We start from the raw sequence: 4,635 nt of genomic DNA, 5'->3' as shown, positions 1-4,635 counted from the left end.
CGCACTGTCTGAAATGGTAGCCACTAGCCACATGTAGCTATCGTACACCTGAAATATGGTTAGTGTGACTGAATTCTAAATTTTATTTGCCTTTAATTTTAATTTAAATTCAGAGAGCCACATAGGGATAGAGGCTACCATATGGCATAGTGGAGGTCTAGAAAGTTCTTGAATTGTACCCAGTGTCACATAGCTTTAAAGTAAAAGAATTCACCTGACTGTACAGGCCTATGACTCAGTGCAGGGGTCTTTAATGGTTTTCAAATACTGGAGTAAATCAACCAACTCAGCCCAGCATGCATAATTAAGGTACAAGGGAGAAGTGTCAGCTGCCTTGGCAACGACAAAGTAACATGGGAGCTGTCAGAATCTGGTAGGGCAAGAGGAAGAGGGGTCCACCAATAGCATCATCTTATAATATGTTGTTCCAGATATGCTCACACTGATGAAAAGAAAAATAAGTTTGGATGTATTTTAAAATTTTTATAAAGACAGCTGAAATGGAAGCTAAAATATTTATAGAACCATAAAAATTAGGAGATGGGGGAACAAGAAAGACAAGATTGAATGGTTATAAGAATGTTGAATTTACTATTGAGCAGGAAGTTAATATACAGTGTCCTAAAATGGACAAATTAAAGAATAAATAAGCATGAATGGTCACAACATCTCTGAGCAGAAGAGGTGAAAGCTGTCTCTGAGGATGGGGCAATGAGTAGGGAAGGATGCAGAGACACACAGTGAGTTAAAACTTCTCTGCATTTTATTATTTTGGGCTATGTTCATGCTTTTTATTTCTTAAATAAATAAAAGCTATTTCTATGAGCTTCATGGGTTTGAAATTAGGGCAGAAAATATATTTATCAGAATTTTTTTTGTTTTAATGGAGGGATGCTCGGAAACAACACTGCACTCAGTGCAGGGGTCTTTAATGCATAACACTGCACTGAAGGCACAATTAAGTAGATCACTGCTTTTCCTCATGCATTTAGCCAGATGTACAAAAATATTTACCCACAGAATCATTTGTATTTGTCTAATGTATAAAGCCAGTGATTTCTGTCTGGCAGTCTCAGTCTCAGGCTGCAGTTAAGTTAGATCTTCTAAACAATTATTCAGTGCAGTCAGAATAAGATGAATCAGGCTGAATATCACACAAATTCAAACACAGCTCTTAACACACTCCAGTCAAAGAACAGCAAACATAAAGGCAGATGTGATCTTACCTATTAGAATATCCCAGGAAAAAGTGTTCCCAGCCTGTCTATTTGACACACATGCTGATACTGAATGGGAGTAGAACAAGAAGGCACTCACTTATGAGAGTTACGGGAAAGGAGGCAGAGATGCCGAGGTTGTGGCAATTAGAGCCCTTTTTTTTTTTTTTTTTTTTTTGGCGGCGTTGGGGGAGGGGTTTGGGGTTATCAGGCAGCAGGTGTTTTTTTTTGGGTGAGAACTCAGCTCAGGAGCTGGGTGTTGCAGAGCCTGCTGGGTCCTGGGCTGCCGAAGCGGCGACCGCGGCAGCTCGTGCCTATGTTTCTCCTCCTTGAGGCGCTGGCGATGCTACTTCTCCCAGTCCTGCAGCAGCTTCCGGAGGCGGGCATTGCTCGGGGCCACGTGGTACCCCAGGTGCTCCTGGGCCTCAGCCTGGAGCTCCTCCTTCTCCTTCCGCTCCTGCTGCCGCTGCTGCCGATTCTCACTCGTCTGGGTCATCTTGGCCATGCGCTCCTCCATGAGCTGCTCCCCGGTTGACGCCTCTGCCCCTCGCCCAGCTGCTGCACCCGCCGCCGTGGCTCCCACTTGGCCCCCAGGCTCGGGTACCATTCGCGCCCCTCAGCCTGCGGCTTCTGCAGCTCTTCCCGCAGTGGCCGTAAAGAAGCCACCCTGGAGGCGGCGCCAGGAGCCGTGTAGCGCGGCTCCAGCTGCCAGTCAAGGGTCAGCAGGTCATCCAGGTCTGGCCGCCAGGCTCCAGGAGTCCAGGCTCAGGGTGGTCGCCAGGCCGAGCAGGCTGTGCGCCTCCGCACCGGCACCGCCATCTTGCCCGTTAAAACCCACTTTTGAGCTGGGTGTTGAGAATTGTGAACACCTGGCTGTAGATGAGAGCTGAGGATGAGCAGCTGACCTTCTGCAGAGCTGTTGTACAGAGACTGAGGGGCCAGAGTGTGGCGAGTCCACAGATCCTAACAAGGCATGGACATCTGGGCAAATGGTACAGTTCATGGGCTGGGGAGCAGACTGGTAAGACCAGATGGAAGACTAGACCCCAGCCAGCCAGGGGGCGGTGGAAACGCCTTGCCCAGCTCCGTCAGACTGGTCAAGCCATCCGTCCTCTGCAGGAGCTCACTCTCCAAGTTTACACCTGAAAAGAGGTAAGTGGGGTACAAATGGGGTGTACCATAGTGTGACCCCTGGGCAATAACCCCTGACCTTTTTTTTTTTTTTGCTGTACGCGGGCCTCTCACTGTTGTGGCCTCTCCCTGTTGTGGCCTCTCCCGTTGCGGAGCGCAGGCTCCGGACGCGCAGGCTCAGCGGCCATGGCTCACAGGCCCAGCCTCTCCGCGGCATGTGGGATCCTCCCGGACCGGGGCACGAACCCGTGTCCCCTGCATCGGCAGGGGGACTCTCAACCACTGCGCCACCAGGGAAGCCCCGCCCCTGACCTTCTGACCATGGTCTGATAAGACTCTAAGTGTCATGATGAATTTATTCTTATATGATCCTCATACTTAACTTTAGCATTTCTATTTTCAAGTCTCATTTCCTAAAATTTCATTTTGAGTCATTTCACATTCTTGAATATGATCCATACAGTAAACCTCCTGAAAAGTCATTGTACCACTGTGGTCTAAGATGGTGCAGGCTTCTCTCCATCTAGGCCTTATCAGAGCAAAGGAAACAAAATAAAAGCAATGTTAGTTGCTCTCATTCCATAGTATAAATGAATTCTGAACACAGACTAGTCCATGGTTTTTCTATGCCTGACAGGCCTGGAAAGAGAAACATTCATCTCAAGGATTTCATCTTTGTTCTTACGTTGACTGCACACTGCCCGTCTCACTAACCCAATGGACATACTTCTTAGGCCCCAACACCAGATTTTTGCCAAAAATTCCCAAGGAAACTGTAATTTAGCCCTATACAGGATCTAGACCTCATTGACCTCATCCACTTTCTTTTTTTTTTAAATCTTATTGGAGTATAATTGCTTTAAAATGATGTGTTAGTTTCTGCTTTATAACAAAGTGATACATATACATATATCCCCATATCTCTTCCCTCTTATGTCTCCCTCCCACCCTCCCTATCCCACCCCTCTAGGTGGTCACAAAGCAATGAGCTGATCTCCCTGTGCTATGCGGCTGCTTCCCACTAGCTAGCTATTTTACATTTGGTAGTGTATATATGTCCATGCCACTCTCTCACTTCATCCCAGCTTACCCTTCCCCCTCTCCGTGTCCTCAAGTCCATTCTGTATGTCTGCATCTTTATTTCTGTCCTGCCCCTTGGTTCTTCAGAAACTTTTTTTTTTTTTTTAGATTCCATATATATGTGTTAGCATACAGTATTTGTTTTTCTCTTTCTGACTTATTTCACTCTGTATGACAGATTCTAGGTCCATCCACCTCACTACGGATAACTCAATTTTGTTTTTTTTATGGCTGAGTAGTATTCCATTGTATATATGTGGCACATTTTCTTTATCCATTCATCTGTCGATGGACACAGGTTGCTTCCATGTCCTGGCTATTGTAAATAGTGCTGCAGTGAACGTTGTGGTACATGTCTCTTTTTGAATTATGGTTTTCTCAGGGTATATGCCCAGTAGTAGGATTGCTGGGTTGTATGGTAGTTCTATTTTTAGTTTTTTAAGGAACCTCCTTACTGTTCTCCATAGTGGCTGTATCAATTTACATTCCCACCAAGAGTGCAGGAGGGTTCCCTTTTCTCCACACCCTCTCCAGCATTTATTGTTTGTAGATTTTTTGATGATGGCCATTCTGACCATTGTGAGGTGATACCTCATAGTAGTTTTGATTTGCATTTCTCTAACGATTAGTGATGTTGAGCATTCTTTCATGTGTTTGTTGGCAATCTGTATATCTTCTTTGGAGAAATGTCTATTTAGGTCTTCAGCCCATTTTTGGATTGGGTTGTTTGTTTTTTTGATATGGAGCTGCATGAGCTGCTAGTAAATTTTGGAGATTAATCCTTTGTTAGTTGCTTCATTTGCTAATATTTTCTCCCATTCTGAGGGTTGTCTTTTCGTCTTGTTTATGGTTTCCTTTGCTGTGCAAAAGCTTTTAAGTTTCATTAGGTCCCATTTGTTTATTTTTGGTTTTATTTCCATTTCTCTAGAAGGGTGTCAAAAAAGATCTTGCTGTGATTTATGTCATACAGTGTTCTGCCTATGTTTTCCTCTAAGAGTTTTATAGTGTCTGGCCTTATGTTTAGGTCTTTAATCCATTTGGAGTTTATTTTTGTGTGTGGTGTTAGGGAGCATTCTAATTTCATTCTTTTACATGGAGCTGTCCAGTTTTCAAAGCACCACTTATTGAAGATGCTGTCTTTTCTCCATTGTATATTCTTGCCTCCTTTATCAAAAATAAGGTGACCTTATGTGTGTGGGTTTATCTC

At 44.6% G+C, this 4,635-nt stretch overlaps 1 pseudogene; it reads right to left on the bottom strand.

The window, feature by feature from the left end:
* Positions 1-1,462: 1,462 nt before the first annotated feature.
* LOC131764139 (large ribosomal subunit protein mL64-like) lies at positions 1,463-2,036 on the bottom strand (annotated as a pseudogene).
* Positions 2,037-4,635: the final 2,599 nt, after the last annotated feature.

This window comes from Kogia breviceps, chromosome 10 (assembly GCF_026419965.1).
Source record: "Kogia breviceps isolate mKogBre1 chromosome 10, mKogBre1 haplotype 1, whole genome shotgun sequence".
NCBI lineage: Eukaryota > Metazoa > Chordata > Mammalia > Artiodactyla > Physeteridae > Kogia > Kogia breviceps.
Note: the sequence above shows the minus strand (reverse complement) of the source record. Positions and strands in the feature narration are given on the sequence as shown.